At 37.4% G+C, this 16,201-nt stretch overlaps 1 protein-coding gene across 3 annotated transcripts in view; it reads left to right on the top strand.

The window, feature by feature from the left end:
- The window catches only part of CSMD1 (CUB and Sushi multiple domains 1), a 2,222,584-nt gene that overhangs the window by 1,553,086 nt on the left and 653,297 nt on the right, over positions 1-16,201 (top strand). The gene's annotated exons all lie outside the window — the stretch shown is intronic.

Here is a 16,201-nt window from a genome sequence, read left to right on the forward strand (position 1 = left end):
GATACTATGGCAAAAATGAATTCCAACTTCCAAGAAGCCAAATTACAGTCACATAGTGGATTGCAAAGCATTAAATCTGAGAGTATCTGTATTTTCATCACAGAAAAAGTTTATCAAATATGTGGAAAATTTTGATGCAAATGAATAATCCTATAGTTTATTGAGATGATAAATTATGCTAGTATATATAGAAATCTTTCTCATCTGTCAATCATCTATCATACTATATTACTTTCCACTATTGAATACATTAGATTGTTTGTAAAAATAAGGAATATAGCTATATGATCTATTCTGTTAAAATAATGTAAATGTTATACGACATAAATTTGTGAGGATATTTTCTTTCATATGAAAATGAATGTTTATGTTTTGCAGTCTATTCTTTATAAAAGAACATGTTAACCTCTAGATCACTATTACCGTTTAATTTAACACAGTATAGAATTCTAGGAAAGAAAGAGCTTGAAAATCATTAAGACCACTTCCCTCATTAAGATGAAAATCATGTGCAAGAACACAAATATGTATTGCACACACATTTTTTACCTCCTACTATGTGCAAGGCATGGATCTATTTAGTATAACAGATTGTAAGTAATGAGAGATATAACATTTACTTTGCTACCTATTTTAGGGTTTGTCCTAGATTGAGGTTATGGACAAAGCTCTTTTTCAGGCAATAGCATACTTTTAAATTAACTTTATATTACTCTTGAGGGATAAAAATAAAAACAAAACAAAACAAAACAAACAAAAAAAAAAAAACAAGGAAGGATCAAAGTGATAGATGAGAATAGAGACATATAGAATAATACTTTAAGACCAAATATAAGTTAGTATTGATTCATGGAATTACTGTATTTATTTTTTTTTACTAAATACAGATAAAGACATCTTGAACTAGTAAATCTCTTGCTATCTCCTTCTAGCAATTATCCCTTTTCTCTTCAGAAAAAAAAAACAGCAACAAAAACTTTTAAAACTTAGCTGTACTATCTCAAAACCTTCTTCTAGTCTCTTTGAACCCAGCCTAATCAAGCTTTTCTAACTACAGTCCCACCAAAGTAGCTCAAGACAGTCTGCAATGGCACCATGTTGCAAATGTAATGGTCCATTCTCAGTCTCCTCTACCTTGACCTGTGATTTGCATTTGACACAGCTGATCACATCCGCTTCTTGGAACACTTCCTTCATGCCTATTGGGACACCCTTTGTGGTTCCCTATGTACTATTCTCAACTTCTTAGTCTTTTGCTGATGCCAGTTAAAGTCCTTCACCTATAAATATCAGGCAGTACAGGGTCCGCTTGGCCCCTCTTCTCTTCTGTACTCACTCTGGTCCCATGGCTATAAATACAAATCATATGCTGATAGTAAGTTTTCTTTAAGCAGACTTCTCCCCTGAACTGAAGACTCATATCTCACTTTATTTGATATCTCTATTTATATGTTCAATAGGCATCTCAAATTTAACATTGCCTAAAAACCTGTTTCTCCCCCGGTCTTCTCCTCTTAGAAGATGGCAATTCCTTTTCATGAGTAGCTTAGACTAAAATACTTTACGATTATTTTTATTTTTTTAATTCACTTTTATTGAGATATATTCACATACCATGAAGTCATACAAAGTGTACAATCAATTGTACATTATATAGTTGTGTGTTAATCACCAAAATTAATTTTTGAACATTTTCATTACCACACACACAAAAGTGATAAGAATAAAAATTAAAGCAAAAAAGAAAAATTGAAGTAAAAACACTGGGTACCTTTTTTTTTTTTTTTGGCCCCCATTTTTCTACTCATCCATCCATACACTGGACAATGGGGAGTGTGATCCACATGGCTTTCCCAATCACATTGTCACCCCTCATAAGCTACATTGTTATACAATCGTCTTCAAGATTCAAGGGTTCTGGGTTGTAGTTTGATAGTTTCAGGTATTTACTGCTAGCTAGTCCAAGTCATTTGAACCTAAAAAGGGTTGTCTATATTGTGCGTAAGAGTTCCCACCAGAGTGACCTCTCGGTTCCTTCTGGAATTCTCAGCCACTGAAGCTTGTTTCATTTCCTTTCACAACCCCCCTTTTGGTCAGTAAGATGTTCTCCATCCCACAATGCTAAGTCTGCATTCCTCCCCGGGAGTCATATTCCACATTGCCAGGGAGATTCACTCCTCCACGTGTCAGATCCCACGTAGGGGGAGGGCAATGATTTCACCTGCCAAGTTGGCTTAGCTAGAGAAAGAGGGCCATATCTGAGCAACAAAGAGGCATTCAGGAGGAAACACTTAGGCACAATTATAAGCAGGTCTAGCCTCTCCTTTGCAGTAACAGCCTTCGCAATGGCAAGTCCCGTGATCGAGGGCTCAACCCATCAAACCACCAGTCCCTGATGTCCTTACAGTCATTTTTAACACCTCCTTTACTCTCATACCCCATATCCATCAGCAAATCCCGTATACTCTACTCATTATCTCCAAAATCCAACCATTTCTACCCCTTCTGTTGATCACAGGTCTCATCAACTATCATCTCTTGCCTGTATGGTTCAAATCTCTCCTGATTTTCGTTAATTTTGCTCTTGCCCTTCTACGATCTATTTTCCACACAGAAACTAGAGTGATTCTTTTAAAAGTCAGTTTATATCACTTGTCTTCTCAAGACCCTCCAACAGCTTTTCATATAAATCAGTAAAAAGTTAAAGGGCCTAATGAGGTTCTAGAAGTCTTTATAGAAACCATCTTCCTACCATCTTTGATCTCACATACTATTTTCCTATATCTCATTCTGCTCCAACCACACCAGTTTCCTTGCAGTTTTTCGAGCATATCAAGCATGCATTGATTTTGAGATTTTGGCTTTTGCCCTCCCTTCAGTCTGAAATGGTCTTTTCTTAGATATATACAGGCTTGCTTCCTTATAACCTGTGGATCTCTGCTCAACAGCATGTCTCTTGGAGGCCTTGACTGCCGTAGAAAACACCCCTCATTCCCTGTCCATTACCCTGTTATGTGTTTCTCCATAGTACCTGCCAAGATATGACATCCTACGTATTCACCAATTTGTTTATTGCCTCTCTCCCTGCACTAGAATAAGTGAGGGCAGAAACTATTTTGTTCATTACTGTATACATAGATCCTAGAATTATACCTCAACATAGCAAGTGCTCAAAAATATTTGTGGAATGAAATCATAAATGAATATTTATCTTCAGAGCAAGAGGACAAAGTGAGATAAAATAATAAAGAACTTAGGGCAGTTCCTGACACACATTAGTTGATTAATAAAGGGTAGATTTTGATATTGAGCTCAATCAGGACACATTACTGAAATGTTTCATAATCAGTTCATACAACTTTACATAATTTTCCATAGGCATACGATTCTATGTTTATTGTTTTAAGGATTTGGGCAAAATAAAATAAATAATATGTGTGAATATATGTGGAAGTAGATGATTAGGAACACATTTCATGTTTTGAAAACAGGTTAAGCTATATTTGAAAATAGAGCTTTTAGTTTTTAAGGAGATTCTTTTTCTGGCACCAGTGTGATGCAAAAGTTCCAGGCATTTAGCACCTAATTTAATTTACTCTCTTTGCTATGTTGCCAAACGAGAATATTGTTTTGCATGTTAGTTAAATCAGGATATGCTGTTTAAAATTCAGAGTTTAATAAGACTGCAACTTTGAAATAAGGCATTTTTTCCAATATTAAACTGTCATTGTGCTACACTAAATTTGACTTAATTTCAAAGTGTGAAAACTCTGTCTGTGGCAAAACAAGTCTACAAAGAACTTAAACCAGAGAAAAGCCCACTTACAAAGTGAAAACAAAGCCATACTGTGCACTGCATACAACAGCAATTATTGCAGCACAAATACTGTCTTATTTGAAATGCAAACATTAAAAAATGATTTAGAATATTGTTTTTCAATCTATGAACAATTAACGAGAAACAGAAAAATTGGAGTCTATGCATGACAAAATTGTGTCTGAATTAAAGGAGAGCTCTTCTAAGTCTGTTTGAGGAAAATTATCCACTGAATTTCCATGACAGTTTAACACATCTTGAATTTTCCTTCACTTTTTTTTCATATTTTCTTCCCTTTCCTTTTTCTTTTTTTCTTTGTAACAAAGAAATGCACAGTCTTATTTTAAGTGTTATATGGACTCAATTGTAATTGCTGCTATTCCAGACTTTTTTGGTTTGTAAGAGTGTGGCAAAATCAATCATCAGTGATTACAGTGAAAAGAGTGGGTTGGGAGGTTTGGGGTGAGGAGAGCTGTGTTTGAATCCAAGTCTCACTGCTAGCTAGCTGTAATTTATATAACCTGTGAGTCTCACTTATATTTGTATAAATTGAGATCTTTGTGGTTTTCATTCATATGAACGCCTATGTACAGCACTTCTACTATGTGCCCAGCACATACCAGGCATGGGGGAGGATGGGTACAGATTTGAATACAAAAATACTTATCATAATTTATAAACCAGTGGATGAAGACATAAACCTGGAAACACATAGTATACTCATTCTTGGATAGTAATAATTGATACCAAGGAGATAAAACTAGGGATAGAGAAAAACTTTGGTGGATATTGTTACTTTATCTAAGTTAGTCAAAGAAGTCCTCTTTGAGAAAGTGAGCTGAAGTATTAATTCTATACAGGAGGCAGCCTTGTGAAGATCTATTCATGTGGGGGAAAAAACATTCCAGGCAGAGACAACACAAATGCAAAGGCCCTGTGGCCAGAAGTGCTGGGCACGTTAGAGGGAAAAAATAAAAATGGCCATCATCATCTGCAGATTTAGTGTAAAGAATTTGAAGCAAGAATATAGGACAGGTGAGTCAGTGATGGAGCAACAGTTTCTCATAGGCCCTTTAGGCTATAATAAGGTAGTTGGCTTTTATTGTAATTGCAATGAAAAGCCACTGTAGAATTTTTTAGAAGGGGGTGGTTAGTTTGATTATTTTAAATTTTACAAAGATTACTCTGGCTGCTGTGTGGAAAATGGTTTCCAGGTGAAGCAAGAGTGCTAGCAGGGAGAGCAATTAGAGAGGCTATCGTAGCATTCCAGGTGAGAGATGATGCTGACTTCAAACATTATCTCAGTGCAAAAGGAGAGGAGTGGTTGGCTTTGTGAATGTCATAGATATAGAACTGGTTCGCTTGCTGATGAATTGAATTTGTGGTGTGATGGAAAGAGAGCAATCAAAAATGATAGACTACTGTGTTGTTAAAGGAGGCAAGGGCCAGGCTGGCAATACAAAGAGTGAAGCCACATACATTTGTTGGGTGGTGGGACAATGGCAAACTGGAGGGCATACGCCGTCTCAGGTGAGCAGGTGCTACTCAATTCTACCGGATGGCTACTAGGTGGGAATGGAAAGTGGTTTCAGCACTATCAGTTTCCCTAAATTTTTCAAGGGAATTTGTAAATTAGAAATTATGTGAAATCCAAATTTCCAAGTGTTGGTTTTAAAACTTTGGAAACACTCTGCTGTTTAAATTGTGTAGGTAGGATTTGTCCATATAGCCACCCGTTCGTGCACACATTGTTTTAAAAAGTGCTTAGCTCAGTGTCCCATATGAAAGATCAATTCCATTTCTCTAACAAGGATATGATAAATGGGAGACTAAGCTTTAATGAATAAAGAACTTTAATAGAATAAATTCTTATTATTCTATATCCAAGAAAAATAAAAAGAACACTGGAAATGAAATATGGGAGAAGAGGTTGCTGACTTAGTTTCTAAAGTATTTATTGAATTGATAATATTTGATCAAGTTTCCACTTAGTGCTAATGGATGAGATATATCTTTGATTGGTTTTGTTCTTTTATTCTTTCACGAAGTTTCCAGCTAGCATTAAGTAGTTAAACATTTTTTGATTCTCGATAATGTGTGAAGTAATGCAAAACTTGTGCAAATATAAAGTATTGCAAATCTATCTGGAATCACCTGAAATAAACGATGCTGCATAAATGTCATCAATGGAAATGCAGTTCATATCACTACATCCTTGTAGAAGCATACAAATTTCAGGATTTTTTACAGGTTAATAAGTAGGGGTTAGTCCACACATTTATGAACCAAAGTCTTATATTCCTGATGAAATAAATGCAGGTGTTTTTAACTATGCTGTAATTAACTAACATATTAGGTATGGTCAATTTCTAGAATTCATTGGGTACAATGTTTGTTATTATCATATGTACTTCACATGGTATAAAACAAGCACCCAAAACAGCAACAAAATCTCATATGGATGTTATATGAATATAAGTTATATATATAAGAGAGAGTTAAACTTATTCTTCCACAATCTGTATGTGAAGTTTCTCAATAAATACTGACTACTCCTGAATTAGATTTCATTTTCTCAACCCCACGTTCCTCACCTGAATGACAGAACACAGATTCTGATTTGAATGACTATTTTCTCAACTCCCCTAAGGATGGTAGATAACTAATATCATTTCAGATGTTGAAGAGAGATGGTATTTCATTATATGCAGAGGATATAATGCTAAGTTGAGAACATTGGGCTAAACTCTCATGTGAAATACTGGATGAGAAAGGCTTCACTGAGGGTAAACATTTCCTTTTTGTCACTATATGACTACATTTTTAATCATTGACACTAGGTGGTACTGACCATTCACACTTCCAATTTATAATTTTTATTCACACTAAATATGATGATGCTTATGACTATCATTTATTGAGTTTCTACTGTGAGCCAAGCTCAACCTCACATTTATGCTTATTCTTAAAGAAACCCTAAAAGAGAATTAATGTAACCCCCATTAATTGAAGAGAAAACCTTTCCCAACTTCACTTAGTCTAGTGAACTCACTTTCTGACTCTAAAGCCCATTCTCCTTCCATATTTATACATGGTAGATTCCATAGTGATGAAATTCAAACAATCGTATTTATATGTTAACATTAACAGAAGCTAAAAGTTAGCATCTGAAATATGTTGTAGTGAAGACTGAACAACGTAAGTACAGACATATCATATTCACAAATTTATTAATTCATTTAGAATTTATATTGGTGCTTTCAATTATGAAAAGCAAACCTATGTCCCTCTGTGTAGATCAACCAAAAGCCAAATATTTATCATTTATTTACAGTGTCAGGGCTCTAGATATCAGAGCTTGGTATAAAAACAACAACAACAAAAAGAACAATAACAGTATCTACCATCTATTGCACATTTACTACATTGCAGACTGTTCACATATGTTATTTCATTTAGTCCATGTAGGAATTCGATGGACTCATCATAATAATAAGTCTTTTAAGGGCTAGGAGTGAGTTGCAGGAAAATCTCTGTGTGATAGTAAGGGGGTCAAACACTGAGATGGGAGAACAATTTACTGAGACTGTACTTAGGACAGTTTGGTTCCAGGGAGATTGGTGAGGGGTTTACTCAGGTTGTGACTGGTACTGCTTGGTTTGGAATGTCTTCCTTTTCTATAGTTAAGCTTCCTGGCATCTATAAGGGCTGGGAGAGAGGAGGGTAGATGAGAAACTACTCATTTAGGGCCTCTCAGGCACCTGGGTAGGCTAAGTGAGTGGGAGAAAGAAGGGGTAGGCCATATCGACTTTGATCTAGAGATTAGTTAGTGTCTCAAGTTGCTTTTATTTCCCCCCCTCCTAAGGTGTTTGTCTACAGCCCAACAGCTTCAAGATTGGTTTCAACGTAACAAGGACAGGGAGGGAGCAGCAAGAGTTACTAGAAGAGTAAGGCCAACAGCTTGGTCAAATGGAAGAAAAATACTCTTTTCGGGGTCAGGCCCTTGCCAGTTCTGCCAAGATTGGTGAAGATACTGAAGCCCGAATTCCCTTCTATCACTAGATCATTGCTCTGTTCCCAAATTCTCATGAGACAATGTGCAGTATAAAGTCATGGGCTTGATAGCCAGGTGAGTCTGAGTTCGAGTCCTGGCTGCAGTTGCTTTCTAATCCTGAACTTCAGGGTCTTCCCGCTGCCCTTTATAAATCCAAAGAAGATGTTAATAATGAATCCTACCTTTTATGGCATTATATGGATTGAAAATAATATAAAAATCACTTAGCATAGCACCTGGTACATACTAGGTGCTCACATTTGTCTTTCTATTCCTACTACTGTTATGAGTTTTAATTGAAAAATTAATCTACTAGAAAACTTCTTGGAATGAGCACTGTATTTGTTTGGAATTATATTCCCTCATTCTCTTTGTGTTAGAAGCTGAAACCCTGTGTTCAGATAACTTCAAACTTTCAGGAAAGGGAGAGAAACTGATCTGCATCTAAGGAATAATGAACATTTTGTTGGCTTCTTTAAAGGTAGAGGTTGTTGAGAGCTGAAAGAAGGGAGAGGAGATAGGACAGAGGAGAAAGGTGAGATGATAAGGTATATGCATGTGTCCTTCCCAAGGTCCTTAGAATCTTCAGGACAATTATTCCATGCTTGAGGAGTTTGCCTTGAAAGAAGCTGAATAGACTGAATTGACATCCAGATTAACCTGGGTTCTGTTTTAGTTTCCTAGGCTACTCAAGCAAATACCATGCAGTGGGTCTGCTTAAACAATAGGAATTTGTTAGCTTATGGTTTTTGAGGCTTAAAGAAAGTCCCAATCAAGGTGTCAAGGTGATGCTTTCTCCCCAAAGACTGGTGTTCTGGGGCTGGCTGCCTCAATCCTTAGCTCCTCTGTCACATATCAAGGAACATGGCAGTGTCACCTGGTCTCTTCCTTCTCTTCCAGGTTCTGTTGATGTACACCCTCTTGCTTCCTGTAGATTTTTCTCTTGGTGTCTGAATTTCATTCTCTTGTATAGGACTCCAGTAGTGATTACGACCCATCCTGACTGAGATGGAACCCACCTTAACTAAAATAAACTCATCAAAAGGTCCCACTTTCAATGGGCTCACACCCACAGGAATGGATTAAATTTAAGAACATGGCTTCTGGGGTACATACAGCTTCAAACCACCTCAGGGCCAGTATTAGTTTTCTATTGCTGTGTAAAAAATACTAAAAACTTGTTGGTTTACAACAAGATTTACTATTTCATAGTTTCTGTGGGTCAGATGTTAGGCCTGACATAGCTGAGTTCTCTGCTTAGGATCTCACATGGCTGAAATCAAGGTGTTGGCTGAGCTGTATTCTTATCTGGAGCTTGGGGCTTCTTGGGGACTTCTTCAGGCTGTTGGCAAAGTTCACTTCCTTGTGTTTCTAGGACTGAGGTCCCCATTTTCTGGTTGGCTTTCAATTAGAGGTCACTATCAGTTACTTGTGGCCACCTTCAGGTACTAGTCGTGTGAACCTGTCACAGTATGGCAGCTTACTTCTTTAAAACCAGCAGGAGAATCTCTCTCCAGTCAGCTACAGTGGAGTCTTATGTAATATGTAATATGAGTGACTATTCCATCATATTCACAGGCACTGTGAAGGAGAGAGTATCATACAGGGGGTGGTACATCAGAGAATGGTAATCTTAGGGGCCATTTTAGGATTCTCCCTACTACAGAATCATACAAAGACTGCATGTACAGATACCAAAATTGGAGGCAGAAGAAACCATGAAGAATTCAACTTTTAGTAATTTACAAAAATTATGGGAGAGTTTTAATTGCCACTGATTATGTAATTGAAGGCTAAAACCAAATTTATTTATATTTATAAATATCAATGCAGCTAATATCTGGGTTACACTTCTATAATCATTTTTGTTTTTCCTGAATCATTTTCTCTAAAGGACCTGGAATGGTATGTAGAATGCTGTTCTTCCTGAACCATTTTCTCTAAAGGACCTGGAATGTTATGCAGAATGCTTAAAGTGCATTGCAAAGTGCCTTTTTTATTTTATTTTATTTATTTATTTATTTACTTATTTTTACTATCTTCTCAATTCAAGTTATGTTTTACTTGAATTGTAGGCTAAAATTATGTCTTTTGTACCAGATGGTTACCTGTCAATGAATGAATCCAGGCACAGAGCAACATTTCTTAAAATTTGATTCTCAGAAAACTTCTTGGGAGATATTCAAAAAAGGAAAATAGATTCATCTTTAAAGATTTCATGTATTCTCATCCTGGATATTTATGTATTGTTTTACAAAAGGTTCTGGAAACTATACAGGTGGAGAAAGTCATCTAAGCAAGCATTTCTCAAACTCATTTGGCTACAGATTCCATTTTCCCCAGATACTGTCATTCTACTGGAAAATTTCTTGAGAAATTTGACTTTAGATCTATCACAGAAAACAAATGATAGTATAGTCTTTCAGAAAGAAAATTTCTCCTGATTGACAAAGCCAAAGATATTCATTACTGAGAATGACAGGCAATGTTAGAAATGTTATCTTCACAGCCTGTGGTAGACAGTTTGTACAAAGCAGAGGAAGAGGAGGGAGAGAGAGGATCAAGGACAAACACACTGAATTTATAAGGCAGATCCCCTAAAGGCAGGCTTTAAAGTAAAGAGAACAAAGAAGGGTGTTGAAAATAGGTCTGGACAGAGATTAATATCAAGTTAAAGAGGCAGGCAAGATGGCAGCATAGGGAGGTGTGGAATTTAGTTAGTCCTCTGGAACAACTAGATATACCCAGGAACAACTAGTAAATAGTCTGGAACAACAGTTGGGGAATATCTGTGAATGAACATCATACACCAGTCTGGAATGGGTGGAATGGATGAGATCACAGCATAAGAACTGTAAGTAAAGCTCCCCAAACTGTGATGCTGGTGCCCTTCCCCCACTGGTATGGAAGGCTGAGTTGGAAGACTTCCCTGTGGGAAAAAGAAGCACTCTATTAGGAGGAAGGGAAAGTAGCTCAACCAAGCTCCAAATGTGTTTTTAATTAATGAAATTGGACTATGGAATACAAGCCACAATTACAGATAAACCTGGAGCAAGCAGGAAAGGAACCTGGAGGTTTCTCCCAGCAGAGAGGAGGTGGGGCTGATTGAAAAAAAAAAAAAAAAACTTAAATAAATAAAAACAGAGAATTTTGGAATTGGCTGAGCTCAGAACACTGGAAAAGAACTGTGTCCCAAGAAAAGGGGCACTTAGAACTGGACACAAACTTTGGCTCTTGACTAGTAACAGGGGGACTGGAGACTGGCTCTGAAAAGGGGATTCCTTTCTTTTTTCCTTTTTTTTTCTCTCATTCTAAGTAGCTCATTAGAGAAAGCCACAGGCATTTTCACTTGTCAGTGTTGACCCAGGCAAGGGTGGACTTAACATAGAGAATCAAAGGAAGAAATCAAGTGTAGGAGATAAATCTCTAAAGGGCTTATCTTCCCTAAGAAAAGGGGGAGGTGGGGCCCAGTTCAAGTGACAGCCTTCCCTCGGAGAACTTGGACCCTAGAGCTTGGGGTTAAAAAAAAAAAAAAAACATAAACAGCTTAAGCTTGGCTTCTGACACTCTCAGCCCCTGGCAGGGACAGAATTTACTGAGAATTAAAGGCAACACACCTCTTTACACCAGTGGGGAGCCACGGGCTGACAAGCACCACCTGCTGGGCAGGATAGAAAAACCACAGTGTCTAGAGGCCTCACAGGAAAATCTGACAGCTTTCTGGGTCTCATCCTCAGGGTAACCTAATACTGAACACAGTCTCCTCCTGAGACCAGAGCCCATCTGGTTTGGGAAAATCTGATAAGGGTAATCAAGGAAACCAGATCTAGACAACAAAAATTTATGAATCACACTAGAGAAAACAAATATATAGCCCAAAGAAACAAAGTTACACTTCAAATGAGATACAGAAGTTGAAGCAACTAATTAAAGATCTTCAAACAAATATGCTAAAGCAATTCAAAAATCAAATCAATGAGTTGAGGGAAGATATGGCAAAAGGACATGAAGAAGACATTGGGCATACATAAGGAAGAACTTGAAAGTTTGAAAAAACAATTGGCAGAACCTATGGAAATGAGAAGCACATTAGAAGAGAAGAAAAACACAACAGAGACATACAACAGCAGATTTGAAGATGCAGGAGAAAGGATTCAGAAACTAGAGGACAGAACATCTGAAATCCTACACAAAAAAGAACAGCTACAGAAAAGAATGGAAAAATATGATCACAATCTCAGGGACTTGATTGACAACATGAAGTGCAGAAGGAGAAGAGAAGGGAAAAGGGGCAAAAGGATAATGGAGGAAATAATCACTGAAAATTTCCCATCTTTTATGAAAGACATAAAAGTACAGATCCAAGAAGTGCAGCATGCCCCAAGCAGAATAGATCCAAATAGACCTACTCCAAGACACACAATAATCAGATTATCAAATGTCAAAGACAGAGAATTCTGAAAGCAGCAGGAGAAAAGCAATCCATCACAAACAAAGGAAGCTTGATAAGACTATGTGTGGATTTCTCAGTAGAAACTATGGAGGCAAGAAAGCAGAGTCATGATATGCTTAAGATACTGAAAGAGAAAAACTTCCAGCCAGGAATTCTATATCTGGCAAAACTGTCCTTCAAAAATGAGTGTGGGTTAAAAATATTTTCTGACAAACAGACACTGAGAGAAATTGTGAACAAGAGACCTGCTCTGTAAGAAATATTAAAGGGGATACTACAGGCAGATAGGAAAAGAGAGGAGAGAGAGGTTTCAATAAAAAGTAGAAATGAAGACTATCAGTGAGAGTAAAAAGAGAGAGAGAAAAAAATAAAAATAAGATATGACATATCAAATCCAAAAGACAAAATGGTAGACAGCAGACATTACACTGAGTGAAATTAGCCAGAAATAAAAAGACTAAGTTCCAATTTACCAATGCTGCCAGATTGCAAAACACCAGAAATGGATTGGCTTTTATAAAGGGGGTTTATTTGGTTACACAGTTATAGTCTTAAGGCTATAAAGTGTCCAAGGTAATGCATTGGCAATTGGGTACCTTCACTGGAGGATGGCCAATGGCATCCGGAAAACCTGTTAGCTGGGAAGGCATGTGGCTAGTGTCTGCTTGCTCCCAGGTTGCATTTGAAAATGGTATTCTCCAAAATGTCTGCATCAGCTTCCAATGGTCATCTTCAAAATGTCTCTGTAAGCTACAGCTACTCTGTCAGCTCCTGGTCATTCTTCAAATTATCCTTCTTGGCTGTAGCAAATGTGTGGGCCTGTGTGGCTCTTTTTAAAGTACTCCAGTGATCCAATTAACATCCATCCTGAATGGGCAGGGTAACACCTCCATGGAAATTCTCCAATCAAATGTTTCACTCACAGTTGATTGAGTCACATCTCCATGGAAACACTCAAAGGATTTCCGTCTAATCAACACTAAATATATCTGCCCCCACAAGATTGCAACGAAGAGCATGGCATTTTGGAGGACACAACACATTCAAACTCACACAGATAGTCTATGGACTCACTAATATGAACTAACATTGATGAGCAAAATTTGACAGTTAAAGTTGAGAACACAGATTGTCAGGAGACAGAAGTTAGAAAATGGGCATTTGATGCTGATGGAGTGCATAAGGTTCCATGGGATTGAAGTATAGTTACAGAAATGGATACCATAATACTGTGTGATGGTAGCACAATATTGTAAGTACTCTGAAAAAATATGAGTGTGAATATGGTTGAAAGTGGAAAGCTAAGGGCATATATGACACAAGAAGGAAAGATAGAAGATAAAGACTGGGATTGTATAACTTAGCAAAACCTAGAGCGGCCAATACACTGATTAAATGTACAATTATAAGAATGTTTTTAAAAGAGGGAGAACAAATGAATGTCAACATTGCAAAGTATTGAGAATTGAATGGTATGGGGGAAAAATACAATCAATGCAAACTAGAGTCTATAGTTAACAGTTACATTGTAAGATACTTCCATTAATTGTAACAACGGCAATACACCAAAGCTAAATGTCTATAAGAGGGGGATATAAGGGAATGATATGGGATTCTTGGTGGTGGTATTGTCTGACCTTTTCATTGTATTTTATGTTATTTTTATTTTTCTTCCATATTTTGTATTTTTATTCAGTTTTTTTCTCCTTTTCCTCTTTCTTCATGGAAGAAATGGAAATGTCATATAGATTGTGGTGGTGAATGGATAATTATGTGATTATACTAGGAATCATTGACTGTTTACTTAGAATGGATTGTGTGGTATTGAATAAAATTGTTTAAAAATAGAGGGATACAAGTGCTGGAGAAAATGTGGAGGGAAGTATGTACCTATTCACTGCAACCCATCTGTAGGGCAGAGTGGTGGTTCCAAAGGAAGCTAATTGTGAGATTGCCATCTGGTCCTGCAACCCTGTTATTGGGTATATACTAGGAAGAACTGAGAACAGGGACATAAATGGGCACAGCACACTGGTGTTTGTGGCAGCTCTATTCATGATTCTCAATGGATGGAGGTGACCTAAGGGTACATTGACCAATAAATGGAATGGTGAACTGTGGTGTATACATACAATGGAATATTGAGCAGTAGCAAGAAGAAATGAAGTTGTGAGGTATACAACTAGGTGAATAGACCTTGAGGACAGTATGTTGAGTAAAATAAGCCAGAATCAAAAAGACAAACATTAAAACACCTCATTAATATGGACTAACTATAATGTGCAGACTCTGAGAATTGAATCTGAGGGCATAGATTATCAGGGGAAGGCTTATGGTAAAGGTTCCTAGATTGTAAACTCTTAAAGAAGTCACATCTATTCATGAGTTGTAATGGTTATTTCTAAATTCTGAGATGATGAGCTATGTGTATAACCTGGTCGGTCCTGGAACATCAGGTCCCTGTGTGACACCTGAGACTCAGAGCCAGAGTTCGGCAGCTATGAATATCAGCATTACCCCATACAGCAAATGTTAAAGAAGCTGAAAAAGAGAACAGAATTTAAAGATATGAACAAAATGGACTTGGTTAGGACTAATGTAAACCAGACTAAATGGAAAAGGATGATATTGATTGTTTTTAAACTTCAACTTCTGTGTGAGACCAAGGGAAGAGATGTTTATTTGGTAGAAAATCTATATTTTCTGTAGCATGATACATAATGTAACTTGTATGGTCAGTTTACTCAAACACCATAATTGCATGGAACCTTGTATAGGGGTGAGATCTGGTTAGTTTGTACAGGTTTGTATGAAACCCTGATAAATCCCAGCGTAATTTGGGCAGAGAATAAAAAGTATTTGCAAAGCACCCTTGAGGGACTGGGGAAAAATTGGAAATATTAAACTTCCCCACCTGGGGAATTCCTGATATTCTCGCAAGCTTTGAGGGCTCCCATTATAGTGGGCCAAGCCCTCGATCTTGCGGCTTGTCCTTCCATGGCTTGTTGCTGTGAAGGAGAGGCCAAGCTTACTTATAATGATGCCTTAGAGTCACCCCAAGAGAACCTCTTTCATGACTCGAATATGGCCTCTCTCTCCAGACTGACACTGCAGGTGGGCTCACTGCCCTTCCCACATGACTCCCAGAGGTGTGGTTCTCCCTGGCAACGTGGGAGATGGCTCCTGGGGATGAGCCTGTACCCAGTATTGTGGGATTGAGGGAGCCTTCTTGACCAAAAGGGGAAAGAGAGGTGAAGCAAGGTAAAGTTTCTGTGGCTCAGGGATTTTGGGTGGGGTTGAGACATTCAGGAGGTTGTTCTTGTGCATTATATAGATATGTCTTTTTAGGTTTCAGTGTATGATTGGAGTGGCTGCCTGAGGCTGTTGAACTGCGTTTCTGTGTCCTTGATTCTTGAAGACGATCGTATGACTGTATAGCTTGTGTGGGATGACTGTCTGATTGTGGGGGTCTTGTGGCCCACATTCCCTTTGTCTGGTATATGGATAGATGAGTAGAAGGAAGGGGGACAGGAAATGAAAGAATAATTGGGGTGGGGGGTATGGGATGTTTGGGTGTTCTTTTTTACTTTTTATTTTTATTTTTGTTTTTGTTTTTATTTCTTGGAGTGTCCAGTGTTTGGAGAATTGATTGTAGTGATGAATACACAACTCCACCATGATACTGTGGACAACTGGATTGTGTACTTTGGATGATTTTATGGTGTGTATTTCTCGATTGAATTGCATAAAAATTTTGAAAAAATATATCAAGTTAAAGGTGAAGGAAATTAACAAATTGGTAAAAATAAGACTATTGAACAAGTTAGATAATTGAAAGCAGAAGTTCAGGATCCACCTAGGAGAAATTTGCAGCATC

This window comes from Choloepus didactylus, chromosome 20, assembly GCF_015220235.1.
Source record: "Choloepus didactylus isolate mChoDid1 chromosome 20, mChoDid1.pri, whole genome shotgun sequence".
Lineage (NCBI taxonomy): Eukaryota > Metazoa > Chordata > Mammalia > Pilosa > Megalonychidae > Choloepus > Choloepus didactylus.